This window comes from Ahaetulla prasina, chromosome 3 (assembly GCF_028640845.1).
Source record: "Ahaetulla prasina isolate Xishuangbanna chromosome 3, ASM2864084v1, whole genome shotgun sequence".
Taxonomy (NCBI): Eukaryota; Metazoa; Chordata; class Lepidosauria; order Squamata; family Colubridae; genus Ahaetulla; species Ahaetulla prasina.
Window position 1 is genome coordinate 41,395,148 of NC_080541.1, and position 27,872 is coordinate 41,423,019.

General features: G+C 37.6%; 1 protein-coding gene across 1 annotated transcript in view; it reads right to left on the reverse strand.

The window, feature by feature from the left end:
• HNF4G (hepatocyte nuclear factor 4 gamma) overlaps positions 1–24,954 on the reverse strand; it is a 79,815-nt gene extending 54,861 nt beyond the window's left edge. The window contains exon 1 of the mRNA XM_058178450.1: positions 24,908–24,954. The gene's annotated coding sequence lies outside the window, so the exon portion shown is untranslated. The remainder of the gene's footprint in view (positions 1–24,907) is intronic.
• Between the last annotated feature and the right edge of the window lie 2,918 nt (positions 24,955–27,872).

Here is a 27,872-nt window from a genome sequence, read left to right on the forward strand (position 1 = left end):
CATCCCAAGTTGTTTATTTAGCTGTGCTTTTTAATGGCAGTCCTTGGAACTAGGCAATGCTTGTAGCTAAAGAATATCATATAACTAATTTTTCCATATCCATCTTAGCCCTCAAAAAAACTGATGTAGTGATGCAGTTAAGTTATTAGCCTAAGAAGACCCAGATTCAAGTTCCCACCCATCTTACTGAGTGACATTTATCCACATCATCCTATCTCAACTCTACCTAGAATGAAAAGGCAAATAGATATTTCAAGATCTTCTTTTAACACAAAGAATTCTGACTCTCACACACACAAAAATGGTTTTCAGTGGCTGGGCTTGAATGTCACCAAAATTTGGTGCTAAAATGCTAAAAATAACTGCTCTGCTGTCTTATAACAACTGAAACAAACAAGATGTAAGTGAAATACAGTATTATTTAACAACCATCTTAAGGCCTGGTCATTACTAAAATGCTGCCTTTGATAGAACCTATACCTCCTGTCTATTGCTTTGTAGTAATTATTATGAAGTATCAATATATTAAAATTAATTAGCATTGAGAATTAGGGACAAATCAAGTAATACTAGACTTCCATTCTTACAGCAAAGTTATTTAATTTTATTTATTTAATATAAATAACGAATATGGCCACTCATCCCACAGAAGTGACTTTGGACCGCATGCTGAAATTAAAAGCCAAATGGTTAAAATCAATAGCCCATAACCCTAAGGAAAATGATACATTCCAATTGTTAACAACAGAGTTTACCTAAATCTATGGATCAGATATCTGAAGAAAAAACCAGGTTTTTAAAATTTGTCCTAAGGTTAACAGGATAAGGACTATTTCCCTTATAATCCATATCTTTCAAAGTCTGCTCCACAGAGTCCATAATTCTAGAGAGATTTTGAGTGTATATTGGAGTAGAGAAGGGCCATTGATGGAAATTACCCCTTGCTGGAGAAATTACTTAGGCTCTTCAGAAAGACCATAGAATTTACACCACAAAATTGGATCACACTTCTCTTTGATACTGTAGAATAATACATTAATAATACATAGTATTATTAATGTATTTTCTTTTTCTTCATGCTGCAGGATTATTTATATATATTGCCATACATACATGGGGGGTGGGAATTAAGGCCACCATCCAATTAATGGAATAAGAGTCAGTTTGGTCTAGTGATTGGGCACTAGGCTAGAAACCAGGAGACTGTGAGTTCTAGTCCCATTTTAGGCATGAAAGCCAGTTGGATGACTTTGGGCCACTCACATCTGTCTTTGGGCTCAGCCTAACCCAACTCACAGAATTGTTACTGTGTAGGAAGGAAATATGTTAGATATGTTCATTGCCTTGAATTATTTATAAAACCTGATAACGGTAGGATATAAATAAACAAAAGAAATGTTTTAAAGGTGGGAATCTACCAACAGATTCAGTCAGAATATAAATTTTAAAAAGTAATTCTGATCCAGTAAGACACTTTAATGTAAGGGGATGAAAACACGTATTAGCACCAGTTTAATCATAGGAGGAAGTAGCTTCTTTTAAGAACGCTTTCATATTTGCATCTTTTAAGAAATATGTTTATTATTTTTTAAAAAATCAAACTATTTGCTGACTGAAAATTTAGTCTGATTAATGAAATTGAGTCTGTATATCACTTATTCATAACTGAATTAAATGTTATAATTCAGGTTTTGTGGGAGGTTAGTGCCATGTTATTAACTAGCAAAAATTAATATGTTACTTGCCTCAGAATCAAACTCTGCTATTATCTAACCTCATGTTATGCAGACTACTTAGAAGATAAATACATCTGGCTTAGACATTACTAACTAAAACATGTTCTTTTAATTACAATTTGGATTTAATGTATCAATTCATTAAGGTTTTTTTTAATTGCATTCTATTTACATTTCTGAATAGTCATCCTTTGAAGATGTTGAAGGAAATATGATACTATTTATCATTTAATTAAATTAAAATAATAATAAACTTAGCATTGGATATTAGATCTCTATGAAGAAATACTCCTTTGATTCACTCTTCCAAGCCATGAAGCAGTTAATGTAGTCAACTCAACCCAGCTCAAAAAGTTCTTTCCAAAAGCTGGTTATTTGCAGATTATTACCAAGCAAAAGTCCCCTTTCTTCTGCTCCTTGAAGCCTCAACATAGATAATATTTTTGCTGTCTACCTCTTTGGAAGCATCTTGCGGCCATATATAAAATGACTCAAAATCATACAATGGTTGTGATATAAGAAGAAAAAACATATCCTAATAAAAAACAGTTTTTAAAAACTTGTAATAATAGCCTTCATAATTATCATAAGTGCTTTAATACTGAAAATAATCACTGAAAGAGTTTCCTATCTGACTTTATTGAAGAAATTACATTAAGCTTGCCTGGGGAAAAAAAATCTGATCCACATGTTTATAGCCACTGTAAGCTATATAGCTATTTTTATGGCAGAAAAGCAATACATTCTAAGCAAACACTGATAAAGTCTCTATTCTGAGAAATCTCCACTTCTCTTGGAACTGGAAAGTCCCACAACCTGATAAGAGACTATAGTGAACCTTCAAAACAAAGAGACGGGAAAGGGAGTATTAGAAAAAAAAGCAGCATTCATGGGATGAAATGGTCACATTAACAAATGTCAAAATTAGTTCCCACAAATTAAAATTAATGTTTTAACTGCACAACCTTCTAATATCAACACTCCTTTCGTTATGGTAATTTTTAGATACTAACTCCTACCATAGTAGAGGATTATCCTTATATTCAGAAAGTTTAAGAAATAATAACAGGTAAGTAATAATCATTCTAAAGATCTCAAGGAATGTCTGAGGCTGATGGGTAGGTCTTGTGAACTGGATCAGGACATACACCACATATATACTGTCACAGATAGACTTACTGAGAGGCATTAGCCTCAGGCACACATTCACCCAAGTGATTCTGTTAAAGACCAATGTTTTGCTACAGGAATTCACTAGGGGATACGTGTAATGTTAAATCCTTTCTCTTCCCCAGGCCTCAGCAGTTCTGTGATCAAGCCAGCTAGGTGGGAGATGAGTTTTATCCACATGACCCCAGTAATCCTGATAACGATTACAATTCCCCACTGATAATAATTGCAGGAATCAGCAATCTGATCTCCATTACCCAGCGGAGAACGGTTCAGGAAAGCAGTCAGAAAAATATAGATTTAGAACTTTATTTAGGGTCAAATTATCAAGAACATAGGAAAAAAGTACCTTACAGAGGTAGATCCAACTTCTGAAGAGAAACACCAGTCTTTGTTAACAAACATATGGATAGCAATAGACAAATAAATAATGTATTCTTAGACTTTCAAAACTCCTTTGGAAATCCCTCAGCCGAAACAACAAAATACCCTAGCACCCCATAACTTCTATGAGGCAAAGAAATAATAATACAGTGGAAACTAACTTGACTTCCCTTAGAAGAGAAACTGACATCAAAATGGTTTGTTCTAACATCTCCACCAGGTGTACCTACCACTGTAACTGGAAGTAAATCAGATCTCAGAGAGACATTTTTCTTTTGATTTCCCTTTTTCTCTTCTTCTTCTTCTTTAGAAGAACCTATTTAGATCTTTCTACTCTCTATTATGATCCATGAAGAACAAAAGTCTATAAGAAGGTAACTATCCCACAAAGAAGCCTGTGCAGCCCATTATGAGTATAGATAATCACTCATTTGTGACTTTGCATATTTCTAATAGCAAATGTGAAGATGATGAGAAAACAGAATCTGTTAACACCACTACTGAAATTTATAGCAATATGCCCTACATAAGTGCATATTCATGCACTGCATCAGTTTTGAGGTCTATGAAATAGGAGGAAAGTGGAAAAAAAATGGAGACTTCACAGTCTACAACTTTGCTATACTGTGTTCAGTGAAAGCTGGGAATAATAGAATTTATTCATTCATATAAACCTTTTATATTCATGGAGCAGATGGTCTATGCAGGAAAAGCTATTTCCAGGTACAAATTCCCTATCACTGGAGTAAGCAACACAGTGATATGATGTAGAAATTATACAGAATAATAAAAACGCTGACAAATAGCATATTTATCAATATTTTAGCCATCTTTCTCCAACTGTTTGCCCCATTTCCTCAGACAATGAAATAGCTGCAACAGTTATGTAGGGGGGAACAGATTTCATTCATTTATGTTTATAATATATAACTATACGTTTATAATCTATAAGCATATTAACAAAAACTGTGACTCAAGATTCCTAAACACCTACATATACAATCCTTCTCATTTCTCTGCAAACCTAGTTATTTTATGTACTTCAACAACCAAGCTACTCTACCTTGTCATTTCAATTTTCACATATTTTCTGTTCGTACATGATTCAACGAAATCTCATCTCTGCAGCCTACTGCCAAAAGCTATGCCTGGAACAAAGCTCTTTCTAAAATTCAATCTCAAACAAAATTAAAAGGGGATGGGGGGTGAGAAAAGAGAAAGAGAAAGGGGGGAAAAGTCACATATGTGAATGCCAACCACAACCAATCTTATAAGTCCCATTCTCGCAAGTTCTGCAAATTCTTTTTGATTCATCAACAAACCTGAGCTTCAGGGAGTATGCAGCTGTTTTTGCTATTGCAGAGGGAATGACAACAAAAGGATTAAATAAAATGAGATCTCCTACAAATGCAGTAGATTGTTAATACCAATTGCTAGCTCAGCACCCAGGTAATACAATGTGGAAAGAACTGAAATATACAAGCTATGAGCTGGATCCAGACAGGAGGCTGAATCCTAAATGAGATGAAACAACTGACTGGACCTAGGCTGCATCCTAATCTTTTTAATTTCATGATCAATGTGGCTTGTATTTGACAGGGGGATTCAGAGTTCTCAATTAAGTTGAAACTAACTAGCACAATCTGCAGATGGACTAATACCATGCCAACAATGCAAATATTTTCTTGGCCTCCAGAAGGCTTGGTTATAGCATAATTCAACCTTTTATTGCAATAACCCATTCAGTCACTCTGTTCAGCTCTTTTGGCACGATCTTGGCCATCAGGACAATTGTTACAGCAGATTTGACTCGCAAATATTTTACAAGCAACCAACGGAAAATATTTCCTTCTGCTAGAAAGAATTTCTAAATTCCATCCTAGAAAATTCTAGACTTATACTTAGACCGAACCTACTAAGTCAAGAAGTTTAACTGAAGACCCAATGATTTCCACAATTTTTTTTTTAAATGAAACGAATCTGGAGTCGACCTCATAACTTTTGCCTAGCAACAACCTACTTCCCAGAATATGTAAACGTCTGTCTCCATGTAGAACAAACCCATCTAGCAGGTCTAATATGGTACCTGCATTTTCAAAATGCTGATTACTTGATCTACTGTTCTGCTACTTTAAACAGAGTGAGATACAAAGCATACAGCATACTCACATACCTTTGTGTTTCATTAAAATTATTTGAAAAATAATAAAACATATGCAGCTACAATTACATGAGACACTGGCATATCACTGATGCATTCTCTAACATGGAATCAGCCTTCCTCCATTCCAAAATATTGTGTTCTTATAAAACTAAAGTTGGCTTGGAACTCAACATTAAGAAAATTAAGATGATAGCATCTGGCCCTCTCAATTCTTGGTAAATAGATGGGGAAGAAATGGAGGTAGTGGCAGATTTTCTTTTCCTGGGCTCCAAAATCACTGCAGATGGGGACTGCAGTCAAGAAATTAAAAGATTCTTGCTCCTGGGGAGGAAAGCTATGGCAAATCTAGACAGCTTACTAAAAAGCAGAGACATCACCCTGCCAACAAAAGTGTGTATAGTCAAGGCTATGGTTTTCCCAGTTGCAATGTATGGCTGTGAAAGTTGGACCATAAGAAAGGCTGAGCACCAAAGAATTGAGGCCTTTGAACTCTGGTGCTGGAGAAGACTCCTGCGAGTCCCTTGGACTGCAAGGCAAACAAACCAGTCAGTCCTAGACGAGATCAGTCCTGACTGCTCTTTAGAAGGCCAAATCCTCAAGATGAAACTCATATACCTGATAAATATAGTTCTCTACTTATGATCACAACTGAGCCCAACATGTTTTGCTCCATTTTATGACCTTTCTTGCCAGTTATTAAATGAATCACTACCACTGTTAAGTTAGTAACCCGATTATTAAGTGAATCTGGCTTCTCCATTAGCTTTGCTTATCAGAAGTTTGCAAAAGGTGATCATATGACCCAGGACACTGTAACCGTCATAACTATAAGTCAATTGCCTGAACTTTGATCACATGACCATGGGGATGCTGCAATGGTTGTAAGGGTGAAAAATAGTCATGTCATTTTTTTAGTGGTGTTATAACTTCAAACGATCACTAAATGAACTGTTGTAAATTAAGGATTACTGTATAGTGTTTTTAGGAGCCTTAAACTGCACCTCCCCTGGCTTGCCCTCATATTCATGCTGATGGGATATGATGGGAACTAGGGATCTAGTTTAAAGCGATCTAGAAGATGGCAGGTTAGAATGAAGAATATTTTCTACAACCACATCAAATAAACATGGCTGGGCAACTGGAAAAAAATAGATTGAGCAACTATTGAATCCACAATAAGATAATGAACCAGCTAATTATGCAAAAGAATTTGGGGTTCTCGACAAAATATGATCAAAAGAACTTAGTATAGAATGCTGCTTCTCTGTCTTTTTTTACAGGGCATGGGAAGTGTATATTTCTGCCATTTCAGGGCTGGAACAGTGGAATTTTTCAACAGCAATGCATGCATGGTTCAAAGCAAGCTACTTTCCACCTATAAGCAGGTTTTTTTTTCAAAACTGGTCTATTACATTGCCCTACATGACCCTTAACTCTGCACTTCTGTGAGCTTTAACTGCAGAGTTTGGGAACTGTATGCAGCTATGCCTGAACTGCATCACTGGGGAAGGCTCAGGGTTCATAATGGTTCATCTGGGTACTTTTAGACACATTATTCAATGAGCCTTCTGGGAAAGGCTCTAGTCTTGTGCTAGGACAAGAAAAAACAAAGGACAATGAGCACTAGGGCAGGGGTCTCCTACCTTGGCAACTTTAAGCCTGGTGGACTTCAACTCCCAGAATTCCTGGGAGTTCTGGGAGTTGAAGTCCTCCAGGCTTAAAGTTGCCAAGTTTGGAGACCCCTGCACTAGGGCATGGACTCAATAACAATGGCAATGGCTGCTCCATTGGATGACCAGAAGGATCACTTGAGAGACAGATCATCACAGGAAAAAAATGTATCTGGGTGGTTGCTAAGACTATATATGATCGTGATAGCACGTGATCAATTCATAGGAACAAGTATACTATCTCTCAATATATTTTATTCCAATAAATAAACAAATGTCTGAAATTATTTTTTATCCAATTTAATTATATGTCAATAATCTGGGAGAAGCAGAGGGAAAGGTTTTACACAAAATGCTAATCATCACTTGATTCTTAATAGGATGTACTTTCTTGGAATTTTCAATAAACTCACTAGAAATGTGCAAAGATGTTCTTGTATTATTAAGTTATTAAATTGTACTATGAATTATTTTATAGTAGACAGACATTTCTGCATAAGCTCACTTCTCATGCTCAAAAGTGCATATAATTGTTTTGAAATTACTGCAATTACTCATATAGATAATATGAGAAGGGAAAAATTTAAATGGGTTTTTAGTTTCTACTAATACAATTTACTCATTGTAAATAAGGAAGAAGATATACCATCAAGTCATCCATCAGTTGTTTGCAAACCAGCAGGAAAAGCTTTCTGGACCACAATGATCTATTTATTCTGTAAATGTAGGTGTCTAGAGACCACTGGGCACGTACAGAGTTATCAAGACTCTCTATGACGGGAAAAATAAAAATAAACATACTAATGACACTATATAACAGTATGTGGGTAAGGCATTTTAGCTTTAAATTACATTACTAATGAGGTATATAAAGTGGCTCTAAATGGATTTAGGTCAAGCTGTAAGGCTGACCTTTAGCAGCTTATTGATTTTCAACAGTGATCTAGAATGTCATATACCAATAACAGAATTAAATGCTTCTCGTCAGTGAGGGGAGATCGTCAATGGCCTATTTCATCTCACACATCAGCCCTCCATCCAGATACTGATAGATTTAGATTCTTTAAAAATATAACACACATAATTCCTAAGCCACATTAGAAAAAAAAATACATCAGGGCTAGTCAAAAATAAAAAGGCAGATTCTTGGAAGAAATCAATGTTGGACAACTTCATTTAGAAGGTGCATAAATGAAAAAAAAACCAAACAAGTTAGTGCCAAAGAATGAGACATAGCTATGGGATAATTTTGTATCATAAACTGTTTCTTGAAGAACATGATACCAAATTTGAATGTGTAATGCAACCATTTGGGGACATCAATACGAACACATCCAAACCCTATCGCTCACAGGCATGGAGAGTTGCAGATCACTGAGTCTAACTAACCCAGATCACTGACCCAATATTTCTCAACCTTGGCTATTTTAAGATGTGTGGACTCAACTCCTGGAATTCCCAGCCTTACTTCTTCCTTGCTCTATGCTGGGTATCCAGAGCTAACTAGGCAAAACACAAGGATTTAAAAAGGTAGCTATAATAGTGTGATTGATCCACCTATCACAATGGCCACGCTGACTTTTTTTAACCACACCTTACAGATACCCCTAGTTATGGATTTTACCTCAACATGCTACAATTCTCCAAAAGGTATGTAGCCACATCATAGTAAACAGTCTTCTGCTATCCATTATTACTGTGAAGGAAAGACTGTGCAAAGCAGCACTTATTTGAGACGGTTATGTAAATAAAATATGCATAAAGTTTGCTTCTATCAGAAAAAAGTAGATGGCAGGTATTTAAGTAAGTTGCATAGAAAAAAAATCCAAATATGCAAAGTCATGCACAAAAGCCAAATGTCAAAACTTGCAGATACCCCCAAATTCTTGATGTTATGACTGATTCACTGAATGAAATAGTATGAAACATTAGCACTACATATAGCACTCAGACTCAGTACATTTATTTCTATATCCCTATCCAAAGTAGAGCCTCTCCAAAAAGTTATGTCTAGTTCAGTGTTTCTCAGTGTTTTGGCAACTTTACGTTGCATTGAGATCAACTCCCAGAATTCCCTAGCCGGCCAATTCTGAAAGTTGAAATCCACACATATTAAAGTTGCCTAGTTTGAGAAACACTGATCCAGTTGATACATAAAACTCCCCAGCAAAAATGAATCTATCTATAGAATCTATCTATAACTAGCTTCATTGCTGAAGTGGTGTAATTGTTTCCTAAAGTTTAACTGAAATTTACTTTTTTCCTAACAAGATCATTAACATCTAAACTAAATCTACTGAGTTTCTTCATGAATAGGTACTATACTATACTATGCTGTCCTCCAAGTTTCTTTCATATGTTTTCGTCCTCCTTAAAGTACAGCATCTAGAACCAAATCTGGAGATGATGCTAGGCACCACAGGAAGAAATATTACTATTTAATACAATATCTAACAAAATGAAATTCAATATAGAGAAAAGTAAAGTGTTACACTTAGGCAAGAAAAACCAAAAGTACACATATAGACTGGGTGAAATCAGGCTTAATAGCAGTAACTGTGAGAGGGATCTTGGAGCCTTAGTGGACAACCAGTTAAATATGAACCAGTAGTGTGCAGCGGCAGCCAAAAAAGCCAATGCAATCTTAAATTGCATTAACAGAGGGATACAATCAAGATCAAGTGAGATACTAATTCCACTCTATAAAGTCTTAGTAAGACCACACCTAAAATACTGCATCCAGTATTTAAAAAGATGTTGAGATTCTAGAAAAAGTGCAGAGAAGAGCAGCCAAGATGATTAGGGGACTGAAGACTAAAACATAAGAAGGGTTACAGGAACTGGGCATGTCTAGTAAAGTGAAGAGAAGGCCCAGGGGAGACACGATAGCAGTGTTCCAATATTTGAGGGGCTGCCACAGAGGGGAAGGGGTCAAGTTATTTTCCAAGGCACCCAAAGCCAGACAAAGAATAATGGGTGGAAATTTATCAAGGAGAGATTCAACCTAGAAATAAAGAGACATTTTCTGACAGGGAGAACAATCAACCAGTGGAACAGCTTGTATTTGGAAATTGTGGGAGCTTCATCACTGGAGGCATTCAAGAAGAGATTGAACTGCCATCTGTCAGAAATGGTGTAGGGTCTCCTGCTTGGGTGGGAGATTGGACTAGATGACCTACAAAGTCCCTTCCCTTAATCTTATGTTAGATCTGATGAAATACAGCATCCAGAACCAGATCTGGAGATGAGGCTAGGTACCACAGGAAGAAATATTACTGTCCAAATCTAGTTACTGGCAACTCTATTTTACTAACCCAGCCTGCTTTCTGTACACTTGATAAGTTTAGAAAGGAAAATCAAGGCATGCCCATCACTTTGAATATTATAGCTTAAAGTCAGATGGGGCCACATTGGCCATTAAATCCAACCTTCTGCTCAATGCAGAAATCCAAAATTAAGCTTCTCTTGCAAATGTCTATTAAGATTTTGCTAGAACATATCCCACTAATGAGACGGGGGGGGGAGCCAACTGTCAAGCTGCTCTTACTATTAGAAAGTTTTCCTTAATTTATTATCATGATTCCATGACCTGTATTTTGGAATGAGGAGTTTGTCTAATTGAAGAGTTGCCATATATCTTTCCTCATTTGTCCCTTATCAAGGAAAGAAATGAAATGCTACCAATCAAACATCATGAGTCGAATTGCTATAATGTTTCATACACAAGGCTTCCCAGTTGGCTCCTACAATCAAGATGAATGCCTTGTAAAGTGTACATGTCTTGTGATATCCCGGTTAAAATCAGAATGTTACTTACAGTATTCAAAATGTTAAATCATCTCACTGATATATACCTAGATTGTTTATCTGGAACAATCTAATAAGTTTCACTTTCAGAGCTCTTAGAACATGTGTCTGTGTGCTGACCGGCACGCTCCTGTGGTAAAATAGAGGGTAGTTTCACTCCTATACTAAGCGCTGGACTGAAGTGCAAATAAGATTAACAGCATTCCTGTTTGCTTAGCATATAATCAGCCAGAACAATAGGACAAGTTAGCATAAACAAGAAGCCTATTTTCTCAGCCAATCTTCCAAAATATTCAGATTGCAAAATTCAGTTACAGTAACTTTATTTGCAATAAAGTCTCAGGTAAAAAAAACTAGATCACGGAAAGAAAGAAAGTAGATATGGTAATTTCAAGAGGGTTTCTGTGTCCCTCTTAAGGCAAAATCATGACAAAGAAGCTTTTCATTCACAATGGATGGATAGTTCCAGTAAGCTTTCTACGGTAATATTTTCCCACTAAAAGAGCTCAAGGATTCCAAAGAGAGATCAATTGCTAGGCAGCAGCAGAATTAATCTATTAGATCAAAAGAAAACATTAAAATTATATGATAAAAATACCCAATTTTTGATGTGTTGGAAACATTTGGAATGTTGAGATGATATTGTGAGTGTTTGCTCAGAAGATCTTCTCTGGCCTTGTTCATTCATAGAATGGCTGTCATAATCATTTAATCTTAATCCTGAAAGCCTCAATTTATTATTATGCTCCCTGTTACAGCTTTTAGCCCCTATTCCAGTCAAACACTTTTACCTCCTTGGTATTTTTTCTTCATTCCTATAAACTTAATTTCAGATTTTCATCATTTTATTTTCTAAAATAAAATTAACAAGTGGGGGCTGTGAAACTTTGCAATGTATATATTTCCCACTTTCAAATATATGTTTATTTGAGAGACAGACAGGTAGAGGAGGAAACTTGGTGGAAAAAGTTTGTGGGCTCCTTGACACATTAGGAGTCATTTTAGACTGTCAAAAAGATAGAATGCAAACCTAAGGAAAAATCAGAAGAGCAAACCTATAGCCATGAAAGTAAAGTAAAATGTTTTTAAATTTCTGTAGAATTGAAACATTCCCAAACTACCCAATAAGGCAATATAAATGGATCCAAAACCTAGAGATAAACTTCATCTATTTTGTTCCATTACATTTATCATCAAAATATTAACAATAGTATGGCAGGCAGATGTATTTTTTTTTTAAAAAAAAAACCTTCTGTATTGTTTATATTTACAGAAAAACAGTCTAAAGAAATTATGCATACATACCTACATATCCATATCTGTCAGGAACAATTTGAAGATACCAAACCAAATCATTAGCCATTTTTCACAATTAGCATACAAGTGGAATATTTGGGAAGAGTGGGAACTAGCCAGTTGGTTATTGCCATGGAAATAAACAGGACAAAGTGGACAACTTGTCCCTCAAAAGCTTCTGGTTGTTAGTGCTGAAGGTTCTGAAATGATGGTTTGCATGATGGCCTAAAAATCCTTTGTGATCCTTCCTAGGATCCTAAGACACAGAGGACCAGTCTAAAGTTCCGTTTACTCTTGCTCCTCAGAAGTTACAAAGGGCAGGCAGCTAGCTCATAGTATTTTAAAATCTCAAGGGCTGCCATGTCATGTTGTGAAGTAAATCTCATACAATTCATCACCCAAGTTGGAGGAAAATAGTTTGAAGCTCAAAAATAATGAATTCTGTCATTTCCAATAGAAGTGTGAAGGGAGAATTATGAATGAACCTTTTAAAAATACGTGTGTGCAGGGAGATTGCCCTTCTACGAAATGAAAGCAGCACGCTTGTGTTTAAATGGCCCAATCCTGAATCCGAGACCTTTCGCTTTCAATTAACTTAAATTGACAATTGGAAAAGGGTTGAAAATGTAGCCTGGCTCTTTCAGTTTGATAGATTTCAGCTTTGACATTATATGTGTTATTCCAACCTGAATTTAACTTAAAGAAAAAAAAGGAAGAAAGAAAATGTAAAGTGAAAACCTGATTCGATCGCAGTGATTGAATTATATTTTAAAATATCTACAAAATACCTAAAAATTTAGCACACTTGTGTTTTGCTTTTGATGCATCCACCTGTCAATTATGGCAGTTATGTTATCAGATCAGAATTTCACAATAATAATGCATTCATGACCCAACCTTGAGAATATTTACTTAGATTTGTGTACTACAAAGTTCAGTATGGGCATCTGGTGTTCATCAAATTGAACTTTAAGTTTTAATATAAAATATAACACAAATAAAATGAGAATACTATGTGCTCCTTTGCTTAAAGTATGGCATTTTATGTTACAATGATAATGTTCTAGGAGAATTCACCTATCAGCAAAACAATAACAATCCTTTCATCCTGTAGGGTTCTGCATAAGCACTGGAATAAAGTAGCTATCAGAACAACAAATCAGGTAGAAACAAGAATTGGCTTCATATAACAGATACTGGATATGCAACCCTGCTTTTACTTCATGCTTAACATCACTGTAATAAGGAATTTCTTTTACTTTTTTTTTTCAGCTTAGTTGTGATGCAAGGATGGGTTCTCACACTTAAACAAGATGCCAGAAAGAAATTAATCATCATTTAAAACTGCAAACCTACGTATAAAATTACCATTAATACTACTAAAAAATAAAGTTAAGAGAGCAATGAGCCAAAGTATTGTGAAACAAGCCACTCAGCATCCAAAGCCTACCTTTCAATTGCTATTATGTGACCAGACAAATCATATTCTTTGCTGCTCTCAGGTCCAAAGCTGTAATCTTAGACTGACCCAAATTTCATGTTATACACAGGAGTTTAAATTATTAGTAATATATTTGGAGAGAGAGTATGTGAAAGAGAGAGAGAGAGATGTCTGAGTGAATCAATAGATACTGCATACATAGATTTTCAATAGATTCCTGACAAATCCCTCAATAAAGATTCTGAGCAAATTTATAGCTGACATGGCCTAAGAGGACAGGGGCTCTCCTAGATTGTCAACCACTGTCATCTTCTTTCTCATAGACTAAGTTGGAGTCACACAAAAATTTAAAAATTTCTGATCAATTGTTTAACAATGTAGGCTTCCCAATGATAATTAGGACTGGGAACTCCATTGGTACAGCTGCACCAAATTACAATGGCAGATCCAGCAGTTCCAGTTGCCATTGATAGGCAAATCCAATGTGGTCACAGACTAGTCACATGACTGCCATTTCCAACCTACTGCCAGTTTCCCCATTGACTCTGCTTTTCAGAAGCCAGTAATGAAGGTTGCCAATGGCAATCACATGATCGTGGTTATGCTTGGTGCCATAATAGCAGGCTGGTTGCCAAGCTCCTGAATCATGATCATATGATGACCGCAACTATGCAGACCTGTCTTAAATTCCCCCTTATTCAGCACCATCATATTTTGGAATGCTCACTGAACAAGTAGACATTAAGTGAGGACTAGCTGTACTGTAGAAAAATCCAAGAAATATGAAAAAATTCCAGTTTGCTATTTCTCAAGTACAAGTTCTATTTATAGTGAAATCCAAATTCAGATTTCTGCAGATTCTCTTGCTTAAGCTATGAAATGGGCTGAACTGCCTTGCCTTTTGATGGGAGGTCCAGTTTTCATCTGTCTTTAGTTTTGGTATTAGTAGACTTTAATATTAGGTTATTTTCCTCTATGTAAAAATTAACTGCCACACCTACTGATAGAACAAGAAATGGAAATAAACAGATAATTCTCACATTAGTGAATTATGCAAGATGGAAAGCTGAGTCCAAGTGTTTTAACTTGCATATAAGCAACCTGGAATTAAAGCTGAACCCTGAAGTGGCCATATTTGCATATGGTACCAAACTATTCAAAGTGGAAAAATAAAAGAGGAATTGTGCAGAGACCCCAAAAAATCTCTCCTAGTGAGTAGATTTTAAAAAGCAAATATAATCTCTGTTACCATAAAAATTGCAGATTTTGCCTATACATTAATGAGATGGGATCCTTGAGTCAGGGTGGACATCTCACTGAAAATGTCAACCAATGTGCAGGTCTTGTAGAAATCAATGCTTAGGATCATTAGAAAAGAAACTAAAAAACAGGCTCACTGAGACAATAATGTTCTTTACAACTCTGTAGTGAGTACACACTTGAACTGGGTACAAATTCAGTTACCACATCAGAAAAAGAAAAGGAGCAAAAATAGACAAAAATAGGGGGTAGCGTGGCTTCTTTATTTTATTTTATTTTTTTAAACCATGGCAGCAACTGGAGTTGTTCTGTTTGGAACAAAGAAAAGTAAAGAAACATGACAAAAGTGCTGCATTTAAAATCATGTATAGGTTAGAATCAGATGATATAAAGAATTTTCTCTTCCCCTCTTACAATATTACAATTCTGAGTCATTCTCTACACTGCCATTATTTTTCACCACGTACATATTCATTGCTAGTAGCTATGTTAACAGCAACCAATTTGCATGGTTTTAAAGGGAGGCTAGATATATTCAGGGAGGATCAAACTATCAATGGTCCCTCAAATTAATGGTGACTTACTGTGTTTTGAATTCTTGACCTTATCTCTTTTTCTTTTACTGCACATTCTTCTTAAGTACTTTTATGTATCCAATTTCTGCTACATTCAACTTACTTTCTGCTTCTCTTTATCCAAACTCTTAACTACATATAACAAAGTAAGCAAAATAACACTCTTAAACACAATAACTTTCACTTTCAATAGACATTCATTCCTTACAAAAGATTACAATTTTTTTTGTAAAATGTTTCCATTGATTTCCTATCTTTAATAAACATTGAACTAAGGTATGCATGTTTTTCTATTTGCTGCTGTTGTTGTTTTGTTGTTGTTTTTCCCTGCAACCCTTCATTCCATTTTTTCCTGCCAGCACAACTACTTTGGTCTTTCACATATTAATTTTCAGATCCTTACTCATTGTTATGTCATCTAATCTCACTGCAAATCATTTGGGTTCTTAATCAACACCACAGAATTGTCTACATAAAAAGTATGCATAGTTTTGCATTTCCAACTAATGTGTCTAATGTCATCGCAAGCATTCTTTATAATTTTTCTATAAATACATTAAACAAGCAAGTGATATCATACATGGTTGCCTTTTTACCTTATTGGTGTTGATTCACTAAGTTATCCTCACATGTTTTACTTCCATCATATATTATTCTCATTGCCTTTGGCAACCAATTTGCAACCCCTATTATTTTTTCATTCAATTGGTTACCTTTGTAGAAGAGAATTATTCTTCCAATCAACAGGCACAAATTTAGTTTTATTTAGAAACATGTAAAACAAACCAGTTACTCTGTAAGAAAATCACATCAATGAATTAACATTTCTCCAATTACACCAATATATCTTGAACCTTACTTTTTAATATTTTCAGATCAAATCTGACTTCTTTTTCATATTTTTTCTGAACACATGAGCGTTTGTGGCATGTCACTCAACATCTCATTGTCATTCCCTTGACAAGCTTCCCTTGAATCTATTTTCTAGTAATGTTGTCCGAATGTAATTCAGTTAAAAATGGGAACACAGTGAGCACTATCTATATACTCTATACATCTAATCCATAGATTAGGATTTGTAATGAAATTATGCAACACTAAAATGAGTTTTTAGAAATAGTAAATGCTTCACAACTCTTTCTGGACCTTCTGAAACACTACTCAGAATATGAGAAAGCAATAGCTTCTCAGCATAATGTTTAGTATATAGCTTTAATATAATTGTTATAAAATTCCTTCCATTCCAAGTAACCTTAGGAATTCTATTTGGACGCAAAACTATTTAATTGACTAGGATTTAGAATTAGATACTCTGGTGGTGTTTGAATACACATTTACCTGGGAGTAAATGCACTGGGATAAAAATTTGCAGCAATTCCTCTATAGACAAGGACTACAATGCTGTGCAGAATTAAGACAGGCAACATTTCCTGGAAGTCAGGAAAAATGTTTGGTGCAAACGTTCTAAAGCTGGCCTGCATTTCTTTTCTTAAAACGGAATACAAAGCCCCATCCCTAATTTGCAAGCCACAAAGCCTTCTGAGATCCCAATGCCAAAATTCAGCAGCAATGTGACCAAGTTGGGATAGAAAAAAATTTAGTGGCAAAAGCATCATAAATAAGGATGGGAAGCAAGGCACAAAATCTCTGTAGCAGAAAATAATTTGACTCCTCTACATTAATCCATGCTGGGTTTTCTTTCAACTGTTTCCTATACAGTATAGTCTAATTCGCATAACACGCTAAGCTACAGTTTTTGTAAGCAAGTTTTATTGATTACAGCATCGTTTGTAGATGCTGTCAGATTTCAAAAGCTATGTTTAAAAAAAAAAACAGTGCTGGGTTTGCACGTTACATTTAGCCAAACCCAAAGAAATCATATGCATACATTTATTTGACTCAGTATTCCGTATTAAACTGCAACTCCAGTCTTTAAAATGTCTACTCTCTAAGACTACCAGACCTCGGTTGAGCAATCATAAAAAAATCCAGATGACCACCAGATGGTAGCAATGGGTCAGAGGTTGGTTGGTTTCCCTGCTGCCATATAGCTTTTGTCCATAAACCTCCCATCTACTAAGACAGATAATAAGAAAAGCCTTCCTGGATAGGGAAATAAAACCTGAATACTTCTTAAAGTTATAAAATTATATTTGCATAGCTAGATAGAAGGGGAAAGGAAGTCTTGTTAGAAAACAGAAAGTTCCAATTAAAGTTATACATATGCCACTGTAACATCATCTATTGGTTGCTCTGAAAATCAACAGAAACTTCCCTTTATCTTAGAAATTCTGTTTCAGGAATCCATGAGTAAAAAATAAAGCATGGAAAAAAAGCCTTCTTTTTCTTAAAGAAGTTTTCTGAGTGATCTTCTTGAACAGTAGCTATGAAATTACAGCAGTATGGTATGTTATTATTGCCTTTCAAGAATTCAGCACACTTCTAAATGTAATGCAACCCTGTGAAATAAACCATTATTATCTTCCATACTAAAGAATGGAGAACAAAGGCTTCAAGATAATGGTTTGCCTAAGTCCACCTGGGGACCTCAGTAAAGAAGCAAAATGTGAACTGCTTAAATTCATAGTTAAAACATCCATCCTATGCTCCAAGGTAAGGAGCATATGTTTTGTGGCACTAAAACTCTCTTTAAAAGAGGTGGGTTTTTCCATTGTACTGAATCAGGAAACTCTGAAACTGTAATCTAAGTCTAAAAAATGTTTAATGTGGTTTAAAAATAAAGACCAACTCCTAAAATCTAGATGCTCCAAAAATCTTAACCTGTTTGTCTGTATTTTATCCTTGCATGTTTCTGTGCCATAATTCTGTTCCCCTCCATCCACTAAAATCTGTTGAATCTCTGCGATACCCACTTGGTGATCAATCTCATTAAATTCTCTGGAATTTGCTCATTTCCCAACATTGTACTGTTAGACTCTTCAATCAAATGCCACCTTACTACATGGAAATAAATCCCTGTCTCAATGCAACTGAACTTATTTCTATAGACGATACATTGAAGGTAATCTGCAGAACAAAACAAAAATAGGATAATGGTTTAAATATACTTGAAGAATCCAGAATAAATTCAGTACTACTGTCCAGAATGCTACTCCTATTAATGCTAGTGAATAGCATAAAAAAGTACATAAAAACTTTATAAATAAAATATTCCAAAATTTGGGATGAGATGTTCTAATGAGACTACTTTCATAATAGTGTTTTTGTGCAACAGGGAAACGTCTTGCAACTGAACCATAGTTTATTGAATTAGCTAAGTGGCTTTAATTTCTACATTTTAGGGAGTCACATTGGCCAATTGCCAAAATGGGAACACTATGCCCACCAAGTCTCTTCTCAAACCCTCAGAGTCTATGGCCTTCTGACCATACTACTAAAAACTGAAGGCACGGTTTCTGCTACTTTGAGGTTTGCTAGTAGTGTGAAGTATTAACACATTCAGCAAACTGGCATCAACAAAACACATGGGATTAAAACTTCCATCATTCCCTGCAGACTGAAAAGACAGAAGTTATAGTCCAAAACAGTGAACTTCAACTTCCAGAATGCTGCCTGGGGAATTCTGGACATTGAAGTCCACATATCTTAAAGCTGCTGAAGTTGAGAAACTCTGGTGCAACCTATCTTGAGGACATCAATAACACTGGCAAAATAGCTTCTTTCCTTCTACATATTACTTGGGATTACACCCCCCAGTTTCTTTCTGTTAATTTGAAAGCAGACCAGCTCTTCCATGTTTACTCAGTGTTAAATGAGGAAAGACAATTTCTGCTTTGCTATCCCTAATCAAGTCTGATGAACATTGGGGGAAAGAAAGAAACGGTGCTGTTTTCCAATTGCACAAGCTACAAAAATGAAAGACAATGTTCTGAAAAAAGTAGGTGCATTGGGATCTTGTCCTACGCTTGATTTTTTTTAATGTGTATGAGGTGTGCCTCAGGCAGAGCTGTTGTGCATCTGTGAGACAGGAAGAAAGAGACAGGGAAGCAAGTAGTAAGCAATGAAAACAGCATCTAAACTGTATTTTTTTCCCTTTCTCAAAGCTGCAGAGTGACAGAAGAATTATGGGAAACATGGAGCAGGTTACAAAAGAACATTTTAAGTGTTTTCCATCTTAACTCCTTTTAAACACATTTTCAAAAAGCAACAAGAGGAAGAAAAGGAGAATGGGATGATCAATAAAACATTCAAAACAGCCTCCCCACAACTGACATTTTACCTGGATATTTCATAGTGTATCGTCTACTTTTGTGTCTGTTGATGTTACATGAAATGCAAAATCATCTTCTCAAGGAACAAACCAAACTAAGCCCAGCAGGATTTACTTCTGAGTAATCATATACAAGAACGGGTTATCTGCAAGGAGCTTAGAACTCCAACTTCCTCAGAAATAGGGGACTACATGAATAAAGACATTAATACTAGAGAATCAGGAATTATTATTTTTTTATGACATCAGTTCTAAATCCCAGACACGTTTAATTTAAAGTAAATTCCATTAATACAGTAATAACTATGTATTCCTCCAAATGTTTGTTTAGAGTTCCTCTATTTTCAATTGACTCATTCTTTCACTTTCAGGAATTTTCTAGATTTGCTAATTACACTGTGTATTTATAGAGAGAGTAACCAACATGCCACATGAGATCAAGAGCCTTTCTTGGCCGAAGTTGTTTTGTCAGTTTTATAAAAGACAGTATCCCTTTTCTCAGTGCAATACTGAGTAACAGTACTGTGGTAACTTTAGGCTGCAAGTAGGCCTGCACAACTTATAGAAGTAAAGGGTCAGATTTACATTTGTGGAGTAACGGTAGGCCAAAAGAAAATAGCTAGCATGCCAATCAGCTAATTGATAGCCAGTGTCTCCAAGACAGCAATGGAGTTGACAGTGTCTATGAGCCTTCAAGACACTGAAGGTGCTTGGAAATGTTTCTTTCAAGAAGATATGGTTGTGAAGCAGCAGGTCTTTCTTGTGAGTGTTGATGTTTGGTGGCCTAGACTATTTTTCAAAAAGTTCCAGCAGCAGAAGGCAGTTTGACAGGCAACATATGGCCCATGGGCATTATTTTGTGCAGGTCTGCCCTAGAGACAGAAATAGTTCTGTAAGCAAGCTGACCACTGGTGTTTCTTCCAGAGAGCTGGACAAGTTGTCACTCAGTTCAGAAAGATAATATCACCAGATTGCGTGGAAAGGGTGTGAAAAGGGTGCACAGTAGAGACCCATGATGATTTAGACAGTCAGCAATCTTTAAGTGGATAATAACCACTTAATACAGCAGGTGTGGTGCACATAATGCATGAGGACTGTGCTGAATTTGAAGAGTTAGGGAAGTTATTTATTTATTTATTTATTTGAATTAGTCAAACAAAAATGAGAACAAGAATAAAAGAATAAAAATACAATGACAGGGACAATTGGCACATTAGTGCACTTATACATACTCCCTCTACTAACCACTTAAATATGAAGTAAGGTCCACGGAAGTCAATTTGTGACTGAAACTGTGAAAATTTTTAGCTGAGACAACTAAATCAGGTAGAGCATTCCAGACTTTGACAACTCAATTACAGAAATTATCTTTTTTACAGTCAAGTTTAGAATGATTTACACTGAATTTGAAAGGGGTTGTTCACGGGCATATTAGTACAATTAAAACAGAAAAAGTCATTTACAGGTAAAGCATTACTACCTATAATTTTGCATGCAATACCTAGGTCTGACCACAAATGACGGAGTTCTAAGTTATCCAAACTGAGAATTCTGAGCCTAGTGAGTATAGGGAATTCTATTGTGTACTGAAGAGTGCAAGACTTTTCTTGTGAAATACTTCTGAAGTGTACTGATGTCAGATATATGGTGGGGATTCCAAAGTTGAACAATACTCTAAAATTGGTCTAGCATAAGTTTTATCAGCTTTAATTAGCAATACGTTTCCAGAAAAAAAGCTTTGAAAAATTAAATTTACAACTCTTAATGTTTTTTTAGCAATGCTGTTACAGTGAACTTTGGAGCAACAGTCGTCAGAGATAAGTACACCTATGTCCTTGACAAAATGAGAGTCATCTGCTACATCAATCCCACCTAGCTTATACTTGACATTCTGATTACGTTTACCAATATGTAAGACAGAACATTTATTAATCGAAATTTGAAATTGTCAAATAAATGACCATTCAGACACATAGTCGAGATCACTTTGCAAAACAACAGAATTATCTTAAGTATTGAATAATTTTATGTCATCGGCAAACCGGACGCGATTGCTTTTAAGTTGATCACATAACTTGTTGATATAGAACAAGAAAAGTGTGGGACTAAAAGGCTACCTTGCGGAATACCACTGTTAACTGATGCAGGATTAGACAGTGAGTTCCCTATTTTGAAATTCTGCAGTCTATTAGACAGGAAAGCAGTAATGCACTTGTGCAAAGGTCCAGAAATGCCATAAGAGTTTAATTTCAACAGCAGTTGATATCAAGTACTACTGTATCAAAAGCTTTACAAAAATCTATGTAAATTGCATTTACAGCTTTTCCTTGATCAAGACATGTAGTCCCAGATGTTTTACAGTGCAAAAGTTGTAAATTACAGGATGAGTTTTTCTTAAAGCCAAATAAACTATTTGTCGGATAGCAAATTGTTTGTCTCTAAATGGTGAACGATGGATTGGTTTATAATTGATTCCATAACTTTGCATGTAACACAGCACAAAGAGATTGGTCTATAATTTTCAACTGAACTAGGGTCACCCTTTTAAAAGATTGATATAACTATAGCTGATGACCATAGATCAGGCAGAGAATTGGTTAGAAACAATACTTCAAAAATTGTCCACAAGGATTCAGCTAGGACAGTAGTAAGCTTTTTCAGGGAAAAAAGCACAGAATCCATCTGGATAGCGATGACTTTAGATTATACAATGCTAATGCAACATTATCTACTGTAAATTTAATATTCAGGAATTTGCTAACTATTTATGATTCAACTTGCGAATAAGGGACTGCAACCATTGCTATCCACAAAAGCTGAACTAAAAAATGTATTGAATAGATTGGCCTGACCAACATCATCATTACAATCAACCCTGTTTTGCCCTTTTAGGGGTGGAATCACTTGCGAGTCTTTAAGTTTTGAGTTAACAAAGTTAAAAGGCTCATGTAGAGTTTGGGTTTAACAGCTTTTCCTCCTGTTTGCAGAAATAATTGGTGCGTTCATCTTTAATTTGACGACATAAGGCTTTGTAGTGGCTTTTAACAGCTTTAACAGTAAGAGTTGGAAGGGACCTTGGAGGTCATCTAGTTCAACCCCCTGCTCATGCAGGAGACCTGTACTAGGGATTCGAACCACCAAACTGCTGACATTTCTGATCGACAAGCTCAGTATCTTAGCCACTGAGCCACCTAGTTTCTGAAGTTTTTAAAATTGTTTTATACATATTTAATGAACTAACCAGAGTTTACCTATTTCCTATCTTGAAACTGTATTTTGAGTTTTCAATGATTATTATAAAAAAGGGTGCAGATGGCTGATTCTGTGGTACTGCAACTCCTACCAGATGCATCCACTGTCAATGGGAATTAGGCCAATGGAACTGAAGTCAAAAGGTAGGACCTACCCATTGCTCATTTCTCATCTAGACTGGGAGGTTCACCTTTAAAACTCACCTACTACTTTATGCTATACACCTGTTGTGACAAGAAACAAGCAGAAAAATAACCCTCTAAGATCTTGAGGGCCTTAGATGAAGGTAGAATCAAAATAAAGAGAAATACCAGGCTAAAAGAAGAGGACTTAATGAAAGGTCATTTATGGACAATGGCATCTGCAGGGCCTTTTTATCATCTACTCTTTCATTCATCTCATTTAAATAATTCATATTCTACATCAATATTCCCCACTAGCACCCCTTAAGTATCCTTAAGGACAAACCTCTAGAAGTCCGTTAAGTGTTACATTGAAGATAATATATACTGGGTATTAGTATTCTAGTTACCCTTAAAAAGCAGTTGATAAGACTTGAGCCAATTGACTTTTTTGTAACTTATAGAATTGTCATGAAGACAAAACAGGAAAGAGAAAAATAATCAATTTTGCTTTTACTATTTTGGGAAATAAATGTAACCAAGAAATATGTGAGTGGGAGGTAGTGAAATATACTGATTTGAATAATCAGTCACTTTGGGCTACAGGCAAAGTCTTCTGTATGATGGAAGACAGTATCTTTAGTCATTGTTTTAAATAGAAGACTGTTTCATTTAATTGCTTTTTAAAACCATAATCAGACAGCAAGGAGGTTTCATGCAAATGTGTTGTCATGTATATGAAATAACGGTATAATTAATCAAACACTGAAAGATCTGCATATCAAAATAATCTTTTATAAAAAAAGGATTTTTTATTTTGGATAGCATTAGATCCACCAAGCACGATCACCTCTCACTTTTTTCTTGCTCAATTGTGTCTATTTTATTTAGACCTCTTTGCCCTAAATATGGGGGGCTGCAGAGCTTAATCCTAAAAACCAGTACAAGGAATATGCAGGATTATACCACCAACCTGCTATAATATCCCAGCAGCATTTGGTCAATTCAGGAAATGAAATAGATATACCGTATAACAATGGAGCCGAACACTGGAGGCAAGGCCCAAGGCAGGGCCAGGACAATGCATACCAGAACACTAAAGAGGCACCAAAATTTTGCTGCAGGATCTTTCTGTTACCTCTCAGGTAGAGGCAAGCACAACTGTATATTCTTTCCTAACCGCAGTGGAATTTATAATGGGTTGGGAGAAACGCCCTGGGAATAACCAGAAATCTCTGCAGCTTTGAGGAAGCTGCCCAAGTTGGCTTGGTTTTTAATGAACCGGGATCGTGGGGCAACCTCTCCTTAACAATCCACTCTGAAACCCATCCCACCGGAAGTGGGATAAAAGAAAGGGCTCCAGTTATCGGGGAAGGGAGCGCTCCCAAAACTTGGTTTCAAATTCCATGGGACTTAAAACTTCTTTCAGTATAAAAGGGCAGGTATTTTCAGAGAGAGAGAGAGAAGCGGATCCAGCCCCTTCTAGCCAGATAGGGAAGCAAGAGCCGGCTGCCTTCGTTCCCTAATAGAAGGCTGCAGTCCCGCCGTTTCAAGGGGCGGGAGGAGGCCCTGGGTAGGCAAAAACGGCGGCGTGACCTCTCGACTGCGAAGCCGTCGCTCTCCTTTCTTTCTCGCCTTGTCACGGTAGCAGCCCGGCGGCGAGAGGCCCAGGAGCTCCGCCGGCTCCCAGCTGGACCCAGAAAGGCCTGGGAGTTCCGGGCAAGGCAAAGGCGCCGGCGCGAGGGCGGCCAAGCTCTGCTCTTGTCTTTCTAGGGGCGCCGGCGGAAATAAAAACTTACCTGGCGGGTGAAGCAGCTGCGAGTCAGCTTAGAGGCGCCTGAGGAGCATATCCGCGCTTTCTCTCCCTTCCTCCCCTCCGTTTTCCCCGGCGGCCCTTGGCTTTCGCTCGCCCGGCCACCGAGCGCAACCTTATCTATCCCGGAGGGAAAAAGAAGAAGGGGGGGGATTAGGAACCTGGCTTAATGGCGACGGGGCCAGCGCCGGAGCCCCGGCAGTCGCTTTCAGATCGATTTACTAAACAAACTGAAACGTGGGTGGGGATGTTAAACAGTAACTAGGAGCACACGGAAAACTGAAAGTTTTTTTTTTCTTTTTGCTTTCCACGTCGGCTGGGCCTCGGTTTCTTTTGCCCCGGGAGATGCCCATTTCCCCCCCACGGGCGAGCTCCTGTCCGCCTTGCTCTCGACGTTCAGCCTCGCCTGGGCTGGCAAAACCAAGCGCCTCTGTGCTTTAGACCAGGGGTCCCCAACCTTGGTAACTTTAAGCCTGGAGGACTTCAACTCCCAGAATTCCCCAGCCAGCTCTGCTGGCTGGGGAATTCTGGGAGTTGAAGTCCCTCAGGCTTAAAAGTTACCAAGGTTGGAGACCCCTGCTTTAGATGGAATAGAACTCTCCAAGAGCTGCAGGTGGAAGAGGGCTCTCGCGTTGAAGCAAGGTGTGTCTTTATTCATAGAGAGCCCATTGGCGTTCCCCTGAAATTTTAGCCCAAGTTGGTTTGCAAAGGGACGCGCAGTGCCGGCCAAGGATCCGCTATCGAGGGCTGCAGGTAGAAGGGCGACCTTCCTGGATGGAGCTGTGGGCGTGGCCGCGGTGCTAGGCGCCTGTCTGCTTTCTCTTTAGGCTTTACCTGTCCTGAAAGTAGTTTTCCGTTAAATACAACCAAAAGCGTGGGGTGGGTGGGTGTGGATGCTTCTTGGGACGCTGGAATCGACTCCAAGAAAACGTGAACGTCGATAGCATCCCAAGGGCATGCATTTATTGGTCTAAGACTTAACGCACATACTAAACTGGACGTCTGTGTAATTAAACGTGAGATTCGACGGGTTTCGTCCAGCGCTTGCAAGGCCGGACGAAGCCCATTCTGCTGTCCATCTCTATTCAGAGCTAGCGGGCAGGAGCCCAAATTCCGTAGGTCTTCTGCCAGCTTGTCCCCTGCCAGGGGTGGGATAAGTATAATTTGGTAGTAGATCGAGGATTAATAGGATTTATATCTGCGCAGACCTAGAGAGGTTGAACAACGAACCTATTAATACCTAAAACCTAATAAATGTAAATTCTAACCTTTTTAAAAAAATTATCAGTTACTTCGTGAGATGCACATTTTAAAAGGGTCCAGGATACAGTAAGTAGCTGCTAATCACACTGCTGATTTAGTGGGAATTAAACAGGGGTTTGAATTTCGTCTTCAGATTAGTACTTGGCATCAGGATTTGGGTGAATCGGTGAGCCTTCCAACGTATGGCATTGAAAGCTACTCTAGGATTAATTTGCCTGAGTTATGCTGCGGATACCCACACAGCCCTTAAATGACAGTAGGAGCGTTAGTTTTCTTGCCATCTCGTCCTGATTTTTGCATCTCGGGTGTGGTGGTCCTAATTTAGTCCGATTCCAAAGTTCGACTACTTGATTACCAACTCGACACAACATGGATAAACCAAGTAAGATTGACCTCGTTAAAAAAAATAACTCGAGCACAAGTCTAGGTGAAACTTACAAAATGCAGACACCAGTAAGCGAGTGTTTCGGTCCCTGTGACATTCCTCCGACATGATTTATGGTGTCATCCAACCATCGCTGTGCTGCCAGATCTGCCATTAATGCACACTTTATATCGCTGCACGGATACAAATGTGTGGCCCTACCTTTCCACCTTTGAGAGTACCGGACCGGCTTCAACAGGGGCAAAATTACGCCCCTCGTACGCTTCAAAGGGTAGTAGCAGCTGCCACTCAGTGTCTTTTCTTAAAGGAGCTTTTAGCGAAGAGGATTTAACATTGCCCTTATTTATCTAGGTACCGTTACTAGTTGAGGCAATCGTTTCGGGCCGATTCGCTCCATACCACTAAACACAAACTAAGCCAATTCTATTTAGCATCTTCTATGAACCCAATTTTTCACCTGACCAGCTCAAGCTTTGGCTTTTGCCGCTCGGAAGACACCTGCTAAGGTATTTGCTAAGGTGTTGCGGCATCTCTTCGGGAGCTGCAGAAGATCCTTTGGGGCTTCCCAGGGCAGGTCACCCCACAGCCAAGACAGTATCATTTCCGTCCTAATGGCCAGGTAACCTCATTCGATCCCACCAGGAGAAAATCTCCTGCAATTTGCGGAGGGATAAATGCAGAAGACCAGTTGGCGGACACCTCCGAGAGCAAATGGGATAGAAAGAAAAAAGTGAAAAGTCTGGCAATATCAGAATGACTTCAGAGATTTAAGGTGGGCATTTTCAGCCTTGAATCTCCTCCCCCACCCCGCAATCCTAAAGATTGTACAGGTGCCCAAGAAAAACGCATCTGAAATATGCGCATGGTCTGTGTAAAAGGAACTGTTTTGCTTGAACGGAAAATAAAAGGTGAAGTGCGGAAATTTTTTTTATTCCCCGAGTTCTAAAGAAGCAGGCTTTTCGGTCTAACAGCACTCTTCATCTCCAAGTATTGCTGTGTAGTTGGCCTAATCAGAAACCTGCCTCGTCCGCTTTACGGTGAATAATCTCTCTCTCTTCCCCCCACCCCACCCCACCCCTTTCGCGTCTTGACTGGGCGGCATCAGAAATTACTAACCGGAGCGGCCGCGGTAAACAGCTATTTGATCTCCCCTGGCTGAATCTCAGGGACCGCCAGCAAGATTACCTGTGGTTTTGTTTCAAAATTAAACCCCGAACAGGCTCTTCTACTTTCGGAGGCGATTTAAGCAGGCCGGCCACCTCGAAGTTTCATGGCTAATATTCACCAGGGGTGGGAAACGACA